Genomic DNA, 15,594 nt, shown 5'->3' on the forward strand with positions numbered 1-15,594 from the left:
AAAGCATAGAAGAAAATTCCAAGTTTACAAACATAGGTATGTTCATCTGAGAGAACTATCAATTTTTCTTTGATTTTTAAAAATATCCTCTCTCCTTACCCCCACACTTTCTGGACCCCTTTTTAGATGAAAGGAGAGCAGTGAATAAAAATGTGAAAATGAAGTGTCTCTCCACAATTGTGTTCTTTTAGAGGCCAAAAGAGACTGTGAACATTTAGAGGTCTGGACTTCAACGTAAATATATGTTACTATCTTGATGAAATCTCTTGGTTTCTTTTTTCCTAGATGTGTAAAATTACAAAGTAGTATACCTCATAACCATAGTGTTAAAAATAAAGCCTTTGTGATAAGTACTATCATGAGGAAAATTAATACTCCCTCTGGATCCAATGGTGAGAATAAGACATATGAGGAGAAAGAAAAAGATAAGAAAATGTTTTGGGAACAGAGTTGGTTAAAGACTAAAGCAGGGATACTCAAAGTTAAAGAGTCATCAGAATCACCTAGAAGGCTCACTATTAAACTTTATACATGAAAATTTCTGATGTCTGAGATTGGGCCCCCATTTTTACACCTAACAAATTTCCAGGTCATGTTGATTCTCCTAATCTGGAACCACATTTTTCTAAACACTAGAGTATAGTGTGTGGGACTTGTCAATATTTCAATTTAGTCAATGTTCTCTAAGCTTTATTTGTTGCACTCCTATTTTAAATTATCTTTGAAGGCATAGATATCAGTTATTCCTGGTAGTTATTGATGTTTCTCTTCCTTTATCTTTGAGGGAAAATGGAAAGAGGGGGAAGTGATTGTATAAACCAGATATTTGGTGTTGGCTAATTTTGTAATAGCTCATTTTGTGAAGTGAGGAAGTATTTTTGATTAGCAGGAAAATCTTGATTAGTTCCTGCTGCAGATTAAGGGCTCTTTTAAGGAAACTCCTTGATGAATAGTGCAAAACTACTTCACCATGGAATGGCCTGTTGGAGGCTCTGCCCAGTCAACTGGATATGATTGTGGTACAGAAAGAGAGAGCTGTAAGCTTGACCTAATGGTACCATCTGTACGAAAAGGAAAGGAACAAATATTTAGTGAACAATATATAAGGCTTTTATGAATTTAATTATACTACTGTTACATATAGTTTTAAAATCTTATTTATACTGGATTTATATAGCTTGAACAAAATCAATAACATATATGTGTGTGTATATATATATATATATATATATATATTTGTGTGTGTGTGTGTGTGGCACTGTTAAGCTCTAAATTTAGGTATTTCTTGGCCTAGTATAAGTAATACTAAATGAGAGTAAGGTTGTCCGGCAGATTTACATCATTATTCTTTCCACTGATAAGAGTTCCTAGACATTTAGAGTCATCCTTCTCTTCCTGTATTGATACACCCTTACAATTGGAGATTTCTCTTATAAACGTCAATGTCCCTTATAAAGAGTTATGTCTACTTGGTGTTTTGAGCTTTTTCTGTGTCTGCTGTTTCTTAAAATGTACTAGCTCAAGAAAATCCTTATGCCAGAGATATATTTTAGGGTGGCAAATTCTACTCTCGCTCAAAGAGAAATGCCTTATGATCTGTTAACTTTGCTCCCCTGTGGTTCTGTAGTCTTATACCATGGCTTCTGCAAGGACTTCCTTAACCTTTCCTGTGACTCGACCCTAGATCTCAATGTGTTCTAAGGATTATTTGATCATACCTCTCAGAATTTTGGTCCTTAATTTTAACAGGTGGCACTGGCAGCACTGTTTCAGTTTGGAGTTCTCATTCCTGGTCACATGGGGCTGAGGAAATTATTTGTTGTATTGCTTATTGTCCATTTTATTCTTTACATTTACTGTATGGAGAGATTTGAGAGAGGATATGTATCAAAAATTCTACTTTAGTATATTCAAGCAGAAGTCTTAAAGTATGTTCTATTTTCAAACTTGTTCCCTGAACTGCTCCCATCAGTAAATAGGAAAATAAAGAAGAGAGATTAAATCTTTTACCAAAGATAATACTGTTAACAATGCAAAAGAAAAAAAAACAAAATAGACCCTTAGTCAAGGGTCATTTTTGGCCAGCCTACTCATTAATTTATTATCTTGGAAGTTAATTATTAGAGAAGTGATTTTCCTAACCTGACAAGGAAAGTAAAGCAGGAAGAGATGCTTAGCATCAAAAAATATTTTTCTAATAGCCAAGAGAAGTTGGTAATAGTGAGCCAAAAAGAACTAGTTAATATAAGTTATATCAAAGTTAAGCCAGTTTTAAAACTTAAATTTCATTTCTATTCTTTTTTCCTCACAACACATATACTATTAAACTGCTGGATGTTTAGCCTAACTGTCCCTCCAAGGTTGCTGCTCTTTTCTTAGATGTGTTTTCACAATCATAAGAAATAGCCCAGAAAGCAATCAATAGGCTTTAGCACCTCCAGTATCTTCTTTTAGGTTAAATTGTATTGCAGTGCTTTAAAAAACACTCGTTGCCACAGTAACCTTAGTAATCTGCTTTTTGAGGATCACATGATTTTTTTTTTTCATACCTTTCCTCTGGTGAATTTATTGTTCCTATAGAACTGAGAGTGGAGGGAAAGCATTGGGGCTAAATGCTATGATTTTATATTCTTACTTGGTGGTTCTGAGTGAGACTAAAGGAAACTATCTTCCACCATGTAGAGTTTGTGTTTTGGGAAAGGAGAAGGCAGCTCTTAAATTCACACAGCTGCAGGCTATTAAAATCGAACAGAATGCAATCAAAATAAATTCTGACATCAGAACATAACACTTTTAAGTTCTTTTTTGGCTGTGTCTACTCATAAACAACTGTTGGAAAATCAAGCATGAATTAAATTGCTCAAATCAATGGTTAGTTGTAAAACAATATGTAAGTAATCGATTGACTGTATTCTACTATTGATTCAAAGTGACTTTTATACATTGGCCTAGACTTTAATAATAATACATAGAAAACAGAGAGGATTACTGAGCATTTAGCATAGGTAGTGGTTAAATGAATTTTTAAAAGCTATGAAATTTCCTATAATAACTTTCACCCAGATGCTTCTTCACAAGTGAATCTCTTGCTCTCTTTCTTTCCCTCTGTCTCTCTTTTGAATGGTTTGTACAGCTATGTTTTTGTTCCTGACAATTTTTATGTTTAATTTCAGGTAGCTATCTCCAAAGAATTTAAAATTAAAGTTTTTTTTATTGCCTCATCTAAGCATGTAGCCCTAGCAAATGACATCAGGTAAAGTGTTACTATAGAAGGTACATATGCAGTGTTCTCAGATGGAAAATGTCAGTATATTATAAGACATTCAGGCTGTTGGATGCTTTGGTGATATGAAACATAACCTATTTTCCCTTAAAGTAACTTCTTTTTTACCCCCACTCCATTCTCTCAGCCCATACACAATCATGATGGGAGACAGAAAAATCTACTTCACATTCCAGTTATAGCAATGCATATTTTCATTCTGACACGTCTCCAGAGTAGATGGTGTAGGGATCGTTTTCACTTTTATTTTGAATAAACTGTAGGTCTCAAATAAATATTTGTACTTAGAAAATTAAAGTCATGTTTCATTTGGACTTGTGTACAAAGACTTACTTGAATTTTTCTAGAGATATTTAACTAATTATATTTTCATAAATTGATTCACATTTTTAGGTTAGAATTTAATGTGAAACCATGACCAATATCAAGCTTGAAAATGGTGCACATTTACACTGAAAACTTTATTTTTAAATTCATTGGTAAGATGAATAAGGGAAAGCAAGAGATAATCAGGATAAATACATGTCATATTAAAATCAGTTTAAAAATATTGGCACACACTATAGATAGTGATCATTTTTCCTTTTATAAAGTCATAATGCAGGACTTTTTCCAACTATTCACAAAAATGTTTGTGTTCAAAATTTTACTATTTTATTACCAATGTTGAGAAAAGTAACTATTGGATTGAATTTTTATTTTTAATATTTTAGTAACACCTCACTTTATAACTTTTCTTTGTTTTTCCTTCTTTTTGAATGGTACACTCATCCTTTGACTAGAAGAACTCTACAATTTTCTATTATTACAAGCTTTAATATTTGAAATGTTAATAAACATTCATAATTCTAAAATTTTCTATTACTACAAGCTGTTTTATATATGCAGTCTATCAATAACTGATTCTTATTTAGGTCATACTCAGTTGTAAGCAACAAATGTTCATTTTAAAATAGGGGCAAAACAATGACACGGTTAATATTACCTACTAAGTTACCTATATCGGGAAAGGAGTACGTCAAGGCTGTATATTGTCACCCTGCTTATTTAACTTATATGCAGAGTACATCATGCAAAATGCCAGGCTGGATGAAGCACAAGCTGGAATCAAGATTGTCAGGAGAAATATCAATAAACTCATATATGTAGATGACACCAGCCTTATGGCAGAAAATGAAGAACTAAAGAGCCTCTTGATGAAAGAGAAAGAGGAGAGTGAATAAGTTGGCTTAAAACTCAGCATTCAAAAAACTAAGATCATGGCATTCAGTCCCATTACTTCATGGCAAATAGATGGGGAAACAGGGGAAGCAGTGACAGACTTTATTTTGGGGAGCTCCAAAATCACTGCAGATGGTGACTGCAGCCATGAAATTAAAAGATACTTGCTCCTTGGAAGAAAAGCTATGACCAACCTAGACAGCATAAGCAGAAACATTACTTTGCCAACAAAAAGATCTCTCTAGTCAAAACTATGGTTTTTCCAGTAATCGTGTATGGATGTAAGAGTTGGACTATAAAGAAAGCTGAGCGCCAAAGAATTGATGCTTTTGAACTGTGGTGTTGGAGAAGACTCTTGAGAGTCCCTTGGACAGCAAGGAGATCCAATTAGTCCATCCTAAAGGAGATCAGTCCTGAATATTCATTGGAAGGACTGATGCTGAAGCTGAAACTCCAATACTTTGGCCACCTGATGTGAAGAACTAACTCATTGGAAAAGACCCTGATGCTGGTAAAGATTGAAGGCGGGAGAAGGGGATGACAGAGGATGAGATGGTTGGATGGCTTCACCGATGTGATGGACATGAGTTTGAGTAGGCTTCAGGAGTTGGTGATGGACAGGGAGGTCTGGCATGTTGCAGTCCATGGGGTCGAAAAGAGTTGGACACAACTGAGCGACTTAACTGAACTGAAGTTACCTACTTAGAGATAATAGCACTCACTAAACAAGCACTGTTCTAAAAACTTTGACCTAATTCAGATATTGGAAAATAAGGGCAAATACTTTGTCAGTTATAGTGAGAGTTCACTATATATTACCAAGGATGTGGGGTACAGGCTTTAAGTCTCCAAATAGGTAAACTGATACTTTAATAAAGTGCTTCATAGCAAGATTTGACTGTTCTAAAAAAAAAAATGCTTAGAAGAGAGTTCTGAAAATGCACATCTACAGCTTCAGAAAAGCAAAGAACATGCAGACGTGTTATATTCTCAGAAATGCTTTGCTTATCTATTATTTAGCATGTTTCAGCGAACATGTCAATACTTGCTAATTCAGTGAGCTATAGATAGGTAAAGACATAAATTCTTTCCTCTTCTGATTTTAGTTGTGCCTGTGCTCTTCTACTATCTGTTATATCATGAGGAATATTATTAAGTTGTTTATTTATCTGCAAGGTGGAAAAAGGGAAGAAATTTATACCAAACGTTCTTTAGGGTTTTATTTCATTTTTTTGGTTTGGTTTTAGGTTGTTAATTTCTTTCTCCTCCTTTTTTCCTGTCCTCTTCCTGCTCCTCCTCTACCTCTTCTAAAGAGTATATGTATAACAAGCTGTGGATTTTAGTGGTTTTTCTTTCTTTTGAATTAACAAAGTTTTAGCTAATACAAAGCCAATAGAATTTTAGCACAAACTTTGGCACATTTTCCATATCAAGCATGCTGCAGTCCATGGCGTCACAAGGAGATGGATGTTGTGATTGAATAACAACAACAGCGATCTTGAAAAGCCAAAAGTTGAGTCTTTGGAATAACTAATACAACCAAAAAAATTCACTGAAACTAATAAGGAGAAGGAGCAAGGTCTAGTTCTTCAAAGGGGAGGAAGGCAATTCACATGGAGACACAAATGCAAATATTTGGTAAACAAAGGTTTGCCATGCCTTTAGGGGAATCTTTCTTATATAAGGCAAAGTTACCTTTGGTGATATCTCTCTTTTTGGTGCAGAATCCATATCCAAATTATTTTAAACAATTAAGGAGGAGGTAAAAAGAAAATGACACGAGTTTGAGCAAGTTCTGGGAGTTGGTGATGGACAGGGAGGCCTGGGATACTGCAGTCCATGGGGCCGCAAAGAGTTGGACACGATTGAACTGAACTGAAAAAGAAAATTTTTCTGACTTTTATGTTTCTTCAAAATAAACAAACTAAAATGAACTGCAAGCCAAAGAGACATTTTGGGGTGGCAAGTAATGCCAAAAAATTTGAAAAAAATATAGTAAAATTTTTATTTAAATATAAAACTTGCATTTGTGTAAGAATAAATCTAAACAAAATATATCTCATAAGTCTACATGTAAAACTATACAATTTAAAAACTCCTTAAAGGAATATACAGAAATGGAGGCATATACTGTTTATGAATTGGAATATTCAGTAATGTAGAGATACCAATTATTCCTCAATTTAATTATAGATTCAAAGTAATTCCAGTCAAAAGCACTACAGATTTTTATGAAATTTGATAAGCTGTTTCTCCACTGGTTTTGGAATAAAAAGGAACACATATAGATAAGTAGTTTTTGAAATATAGTTAAGTATTGTTACTATATGGTTATTAAGCTTTTTGGACACAATGATAGAATAACAGACAAAAAGAATAGAATACAAAACCCCAAAATAACTCATGTGCATGGCCACTTGATTCATGACAGACATAGTGAAACAGGAGGGAATAGGGGCAGAGCACAACCTTTAAAAGAATGATATCATTATTGATATCATTGATCAGAACCAACTAGGTACAACATGTGGAAGATTCGACTTCCAGTGGACCTTGAGTCCAGGATTGTGGGTTCAAGTCCAATCACATACTTGGGTCCCAGGACTTAATGAAGCTCAGCTTCTTTATGTTTCAGCACAGAAAGAATTCAGTGAGAGGCAAAGTAATAGATAAGAAGTGGATTGATTTAGAGAGATACACATTCTATAGACAAAATGTGGTCTTCCTCAAAAGGCGAGAACTGCCCCAGAATATGGAGTCATCTCAGAAAGTGAGAGAGGCCCCGGAAGAAACATACCCCACAGAGTGTGGGCCATTTCAGCAGGCAAAAGGCCTTCATGACAAATAGATGGGGAAACAGTGGAAACAGTGACAGACTTTGTATTCTTGGGTTCCAAAATCACTGCAGATGGTAACTGCAGCCATGAAATTACAAGACGCTTGTTCCCTGAAAGGAAAGCTAAGACCAACCTAGACAGCATATTAAAGAGCAGAGACATTACTTTGCCAACAAATGTCTGTCTAGTCAAAGTTATGGTCTTTCCAGTAAGTCATGTATGGATGTGAGAGTTGGACCATAAAGAAAAGCTGAGTGCAGAAGAATTGATGCTTTTGAACTGTGGTGTTGGAGAAGACTCTTGAGAGTCCTTTGGATGGCAAGGAGATCAAACCAGTCAATCCTTTTTTTTTTTAACTTAAAAAAATTTATTTATTTAAATTGGAGGCAAATTACTTTACAATATTGTGGTGGTTTTTGCCATACATTGACATGGCAAATGGAATCAGCCATGAGTGTACATGTGTCTCCCCATCCCAACCCCCCCTTCCACCTCCCTTCCCATCCCATCCCTCTGGGTTGTCCCAGTATACCAGCTTTGAGTACCCTGTTTCATGCATTGAATTTGGACTGGTCATCTAGTTCCCATATGGTAATATACATGTTTAAATGCTATTCTCTCAAATCACCCCACCCTCACCTTCTCCCACAGAGCCCAAAAGACTTCTCCAACAGTCTCCCACAGTCTTTATATCTGTGTCTTTTTTGCTGTCTCACAGATTGGATCATTGCTACTGTCTTTTAAAATTCCATTTATATGCATTAATATACTGTATTTGTGTTTTTCTCTCTGACTTACTTCACCCTGTATTATAAGCTCCAGTTTCATCCACCTCATTAGAACTGACTCAAATGTGTTCTTTTTAATAGCTGAGTAAACATCTGCTGGATCATGGAAAAAGGAAGATAGTTCCAGAAAAACATCTATTTCTGCTTTATTGACTATGCCAAAGCCTTTGACTGTGTGGACCACAATCAACTGTGGAAAATTCTGAAAGAGATGGGAATACCAGACCACCTGACCTGCCTCTTGAAAAATCTGTATGCAGGTCAGGAAGCAACAGTTAGAACTGGACATGGAACAACAGATTGGCTCCAAATAGGAAAAGAAGTATGTCAAAGCTGTATATTGTCACCCTGCTTATTTAACTTATATGCAGAGTACATCATGAGAAACGCTGGTCTGGAAGAAGCACAAGCTGGAATCAAGATTGCCGGGAGAAATGTCAATAACCTCAGATATGCAGATGACACCACCCTTATGGCAGAAAGTGAAGAAGAACTAAAGAGCTTCTTGATGAAAGTGAAAGTGGAGAGTGAAAAAGTTGGCTTAAAGCTCAACATTCAGAAAACTAAGATCGTGGCATCTGGTCCCATCTCTTCATGGGAAATAGATGGAGAAACAGTGGAAAGTGTCAGACTTTATTTTTGGGGGCTCCAAAATCACTGCAGATGGTAATTGCAGCCATGAAGTTAAAAGACACTTACTCCTTGGAAGGAAAGTTATGACCAACCTAGAGAGCATATTCAAAAACAGAGACATTACTTTGCCAACAAAGGTCCGTCTAGTCAAGGCTATGGTTTTTCCAGTGGTCATGTATGGATGTGAGAGTTGGACTGTGAAGAAGGGTGAGTGCCGAAGAATTGATGCTTTTGAACTGTGGTGTTGGAGAAGACTTTTGAGAGTCCCTTGGACTGCAAAGAGGTCCAACCAGTCCATTCTAAAGGAGATCAGTCCTGGGTATTCATTGGAAGGACTGATGCTAAAGCTGAAACTCCTGTACTTTGGCCACCTCATGCAAAGAGTTGACTCATTGGAAAAGACTCTGATGATGGGAGAGATTGGGGGCAGGAGGAGAAGGGGACGACAGAGGATGACATGGCTGGATGGCATCACTGACTCAATGGACATGAGTTTGGGTGAACTCTGGGAGTTGGTGATAGACAGGGAGGCCTGGTGTGCTGCAATTCATGGGGGTCACAAACAGTCGGACATGACTGGGTGACTGAACTGAACTGAACTGAACTGAATCTTCCATTGTGTATATGTACCACAACTTTCTTATCCATTTGTCTGCTGATGGACATCTAGGTTGCTTCCATGTCTTGGCTCTTGTAAACAGTGCTGCGATGAACATTGGAGTACATGTGTCTCTTTCAATTCTGGTTTCTTTGGTGTGTATGCCCAGCAGTGGGATTGCTGGGTCGAATGGCAGTTCTATTTCCAGTTTTTTTAAAGGAATCTCCACACTGTCCTCCACAGTGGCTGTACTAGTTTGCATTCCCACCAACAGTGTAAGAGGTTTCCCTTTTATCCACACCCTCTCCAGCATTTATTGCTTGTAAACTTTTTGACAGTAGCCATTCTGACCAGTGTGAGATTGTACCTCATTGTGCAAGCCAGTCAAGGAAATCAAACCTGAATATTCATTGGAAGGACTGATGCTGAAGCTGAAGCTTCAAATATTTAGCCACCTGTTGCAAAGAGCCAACTCATTGGGAAAAAACAAAAAACAAAAAACCCTTGATGCTGGGAAAGATGAAAGGCAAAAGGAGAAGAGTGTGACAGAGGATGAGATGATTAGATAGCATCACCAACTCAATGGACCTGAATCTGAGCAAACTCTGGGAGATATTGAAGGACAGGGAAGTCTGACCTGTTGCAGTCCATGGGGTCTCAGAGTCAGACAAGACTTAGCCACTGAACAACAACAAGCCTATGCCTCAGTTTTTCCATCTATCAAGCTATTCATCTAACAATATAATCTGCTTTCTAGGATTTTTGTGAGATTAAATCAGTTAACATACATAAACTTCTTAGAACAGTATCTGGATAGGGAATTTTATACAAACACTTGACATCATTAATACTAAGGAGAATATATTAGAAGAGCAGATGGCTGAGATACAAAATTCAGGTTACAGAGAAAAATTTTTGAAAGAACAGAGAGCAGTTAACTTGGACCAAAGACTAAAAAACCACATTATAAGTGTCTTTATAATGTGTTGCTCCTGAAAATAATGTTAGGAACAAAGAGAAGTCACAGAAGGTAATCTTTGCTTCAACATGAGTATATGTCATTTGTTAAAGTATATATCAGAAGTTAAAACATTGAAAGAGATTAAAGTCAATGATATGTTTTAGATATAGCATGATTAATGATTGCTGCTTCCAACCTCTCTCTTTTGTTAATAGTCTGTTCTTAAATCTTCTTGTATTGGGAACTGGGGGAGTGAGAGGATTAACAAGTGATAGTTACCTGATTTTGGGGGGAATTTCTGAGTTCAGCATACAGTCAGTTATGTTAAGTATGACTTTCTTCTCTTTACTTTAGTTCTTTTGACAATTTCGGCTGTTTGAAAAACATATATATTTTTTAATTTTGGATACTGTGATACCACATTTTATGTGATTAAATTCTTGGATATTGCATAGCATGCTCTAGTGGAGTTTTAAGGGTATCCTACTAGGTTAGCAAAGAGTCTCTGTTTTAAGCTCCCTGAATGGACCTCTGCTGCCCAGACTCTTCAACTTCATGTCTGGGACACTCAAACCATCCCACGATCAAGAAACTGCCCAGCAGGTCATATCAGAGATGCTGCTTTAAAACCAAATCAGTTGTCCATTTGTCTAATCTGATTTTTCAGTTAGTTGAAGATATTGAATGACACCCAGATTCCCATGCATTTCTTGTGTTTTCTTTATGGCACTTAACCAAAAGATAAGTATTTGTTTATTTATTTGTTCATTGTCAAAAGGACACAATCTTATTCTGTTTGATTAATCACCACAAATCCAAGAAGAGATCCTAGCACAAAGAAGTATACTAAGTAGGTGACCAATTAATGGATGAGTGAATACATGAATGTACATATCTCTTAAGTACAGATGATCATTTTGTGAATAATGTGTTACGTGTAAAGTCCATCTGGGAATTATCAACAAAATTGAACATATACAAAAAATTGAGTGTTGGGAACACTTAATAAATACCATAAACTTAAGATATTAATATCTGTATTTCATTGAGATTAAAATTCATTTTGTATTGCTCATAATAGCTGAAAAAGCTCACTCCTTACTTTATTGATGCTAATTACAATGTAAAACACATTTTAATAGCACCATAATGGATATAATTAATCTCTGCAATGTGATGAATCCATTATTTAAATTACTAATTGGATTTCAATAAGCATTTAGTAGATCGTCAATGATTTTAAGTCTGTGTAATGAGTGATTGGAAGTCTTATAGAATATGACACATTAATACCAAAGAATGTAAATAGCAAAAAAAATGTCAGAAGTATAACATCTTAGGAATCTCTTGAAAAAGATATTCAAAATTTAAGGACATGGAACTCATGTAAAACAAATGGAGTCTACTAATCTAACATGTAGGTAAGTATTTGATGATAATAATAATTTTGTAGGAAGTATAGACTTGCAGAAACCTAAGGGAAATTGTAACTCGAGGGAGAGGGTGCAAGAGAAGGAATAATTTGCTGTGGAAATTATACTGGTGATAGACACTGAGATGACCCAGAGGGATGGTATAGGGAGGGATGAGGGAGGGGGGTTCAGGATGGAGAGCACGTGTATACCTGTGGCAGATTCGTGTTGATGTATGGCAAAACCAATACAATATTGTAACGTAATTAACCTCCAATTAAAATAAATAAATTTATATATAAAAAAAGAAATTCTAGAGGCAGGATTGTTTATTAACTTTGGCATCAGACCTGAATTCAGATTTTGACTCTACCACTGACAAGTTGGGAGACTTAGGCAAATTATAAAAACTTTCTAAACTTTTCTAAGTTAATTTTTAACTTTAAAAATTTAAATATTTTAAAAATATATCTCTTTTTTTCCCTTCATTTTTTCTTTCTCTTTTCCTTCTTTCCTGGCTTCTCTCTCTCTTACTCTGTCTCTCTCTATGGGTACACACAGATGTGTTTGAGAACCCTGGATTTCTTTCTTTATAAATGTAGTACATTTTTAGCAATATTATTACCATAGGCTTTTATAGCTTAATCCGTACATAAGACCTATTTTCCTCTCTGGGGGACATATTCTCTATGCAAAAGGCTGGTAAACATTAGGACAGATATAGTGAAAACTAAATTTATTGTACAGAGAAATATTTTACTCATCTGCTTCCACTGATGTCTTCTGTGCCTGTTTTTGAAATAATATAGTTCAGAAGTTTTATTGATCAGATTCAACATTTCTTGATGTGATCAACTCATAGCAACATCATTCTGACTTGATGGACATATTTCATTTTTCTCTGCCAGTCTTTTTTGTTTCCTAGATTTGAAGAGCAGATTAAGTCTATAAGTTTAGAACAAATAGTTGATCAGGATCTGTAAGGAAAATATATAGGAGGATAGTTTCTCATTCTAGTTCACCATTTATTTCAATAATTGTAATCCTTTGGCTGAAAATACTATCCTGAAACCAAAGGGCATTCAAATATTTGTATTTTAGATATTAGATGAGAGCATATGAAATATTTGTATTTAGAGTAAATGTGAGCATGCTTATGTGATCTGCAGTGATGACAAAAAATCTAAAATTGGCCTTTTATAAGGTAGCACTACTGCATTTCCTGGAGGAGAGCATGGCAACCCACTCCAGTATTCTTGCCTGGGAAATCCCATGGACAGAGGAGCCTGGATGGCCAGGGTCCATAGGGTTGCAAAGAGTCAGACACAACTGCAGCAACTTAGCACGCATGCATGTGTTACTGTACTTGAAGGAAAAACTGAAATAATGGGCATAAATATTTTAATTTTTAAATGATGGAATGAAGTATATTGGAGTTCGGCAACAAAGACTTCTATATCCTTGACTGACAAGGCTATCATACTATCTGTTTGATATTAAATCTTCTTTAATAATAGTCATGGTAATTCTCTTTGTATATGAGGAGAGTTTGGGTTCATCAAGTATATATCGTTTACTTTGTTATCCTAAATTTGTGGTTAATCTACTTTCATCTCTGCTCAAGTGTCATCAATAATTTTCAGTTTTTTAAATTTTCCGTTGCCTTTTCATCATTTTCAAGGTTCAAGCTACTACCAATGACCCTTTGGTTTTGCCCACAAGCAGGAGAGTACCAGGAAGAAAAGCAGGATGAGCACAAGGATCCAGGACTGAAGCCAATGAAAAACAGGTAATGGACATACCTACATATAAAGATTTTCAACGAAGGCTAAATTAGGTGGTATTTGGAAATTTCCTACAGAAAATGAACATTACAGAAGTCTTCTACACTAGTATGATAGTAAGACATATGTCAATAAATGAAAGCTCTTTTGTAATCAACTTCCTCTAATTTGAATTCTAGACACTTAGACATCGCCACATTATTTTTTAATATCTACTCAAGAAATCATTTCCCACTTTTGGACATGAATAAAGAACACTGAATTTGGAGTTAAAATATCTGTTTCAGAAATGGCTGCATCTCAAAACAGTCCTGTGATGTAAATTTAAGACAATTAATTTCTCTTGTGGTGATCCACACAGTCAAAGGCTTTGGCATAGTTAATAAAGCAGAAATAGATGTTTTTCTGGAATTCTCTTTTTTCTTCCATAATCCAGAAGATGTTGGCAATTTGATCTCTGGTTCCTCTGCCTTTTCTAAATCCAGCTTGAACATTTGGAAGTTCACGGTTCACTTACTGTTAAAGCCTGGCTTGGAGAATTTTGAGCATTACTTTGCTAGCATGTGAGATGAGTGCAATTGTTCAGTAGTTTGAGCATGCTTGGGCATTGCCTTTCTTTGTGATTAGAAAGAAAAATGACATTTTCTGGTCCTGTGGCCACTGCTGAGTTTTCCAAATTTGCTGACATATTGAGTACACCACTTTCACAGCATCATATTTTAGAATTTGAAATCGCTCAACTGAAATTCCACCACCTCCTTAGCTTTGCTCGTAGTGATGCTTTCTAAGGCCCACTTGACTTCACATTCCAGGATGTCTGGCTCTAGGTGAGTGATCACACCATCGGGGTTATCTGGGTCATGAGATCTTTTTTGTATAGTTATTCTGTGTATTCTTGCCACCTCTTCTTAATATCTTCTTCTTCTGCTAGGTCCATACCACTTCTGTCCTTTATTGAACCCATCTTTGCATGACATTTTCCCTTCATATCTCTGATTTTCTTGAAGAGATCTCTAGTCTTTCCCATTCTATTGTTTCCCTCTGTTTCTTTGCACTGATCACTGAGGAAGGCTTTCTTCTCTCTCCTTGCTATTTTTTGGAAATCTGCATCCAAATGGGTATATCTTTCCTTTTCTCCTTTGTTTTTCACTTCTCTTCTTTTCACAGCTATTTGTAAGGCCTCCTCAGACAACCATTTTGCTTTTTTTCATTTCTTTTTCTTGGGGATGGTCTTGATCCCTGTCTCCTGTACAGTGTCATGACCCTCCATCCTTATTTCATCAGGCACTCTGTCTATTAGATCTAATCCCTTGAATCTATTTCTCACTTCCACTGTATAATCATAAGGGATTTGACTTAGGTCATACCTGAATGGTCTAGTAGTTTTCCCTACTTTTTTCAATTTAAGTCTAAATTTGGCAATAAGGAGTTCAAGATCTGAGCCACAGACCACTCCTGGTTTTCTTTTTGCTGACTGTATAGAGCGTCTCCATCTTTGGCTGCAAAGAGTATAATCAATCTGATTTTGGTATTGACCATCTGGTGATGTCCATGTGTAGAGTCTTCTGTATTGATGGAAGAGGATGTTTGCTATGACCAGCATGTTCTCTTGGCAAAACTGTTAGCCTTTGACCTGCTTCATTTTGTACCCCAAGGCCAAATTTGCCTGTTCCTCCAGGTGTTTCTTGACTTCCTACTTTTCCATTCCAGTCCCCTGTAATGAAAGGACATCTTTTTAGGCTGTTAGTTCTAGAAGGTCTTGGAGGTCTTCATTGAACAGCTTCTTCAGCATTATTGTTTGGGGCATAGACTTGGATTATTGTGATATTAAATGATATTAAATGGTTTGCTTTGGAGACGAACAGAGATCATTCTGTCGTTTTTGACATTGCATCCAAGTACTGCATTTTGGACTCTTTTGTTGACTATGATGGCTACTCCATTTCTTCTAAGGGATTCTTGCCCACAGCAGTAGATATAATGGGCATCTGAGTTAAATTCACCCATTCCAGTCCATTTTACTTCACTGATTCCTAAAATGTCAACGTTCACTCTTACCATCTCCTGTTTGACCACT

At 36.0% G+C, this 15,594-nt stretch overlaps 1 pseudogene; it reads left to right on the top strand.

The window, feature by feature from the left end:
• The first annotated feature begins 970 nt into the window (after positions 1 to 970).
• Positions 971 to 15,594, top strand: part of LOC138071848 (small ribosomal subunit protein uS2-like) — a 52,741-nt pseudogene continuing 38,117 nt past the window's right edge.

This window comes from Capricornis sumatraensis, chromosome X (genome assembly GCF_032405125.1).
Source record: "Capricornis sumatraensis isolate serow.1 chromosome X, serow.2, whole genome shotgun sequence".
In the NCBI taxonomy this organism is placed as follows: Eukaryota; Metazoa; Chordata; class Mammalia; order Artiodactyla; family Bovidae; genus Capricornis; species Capricornis sumatraensis.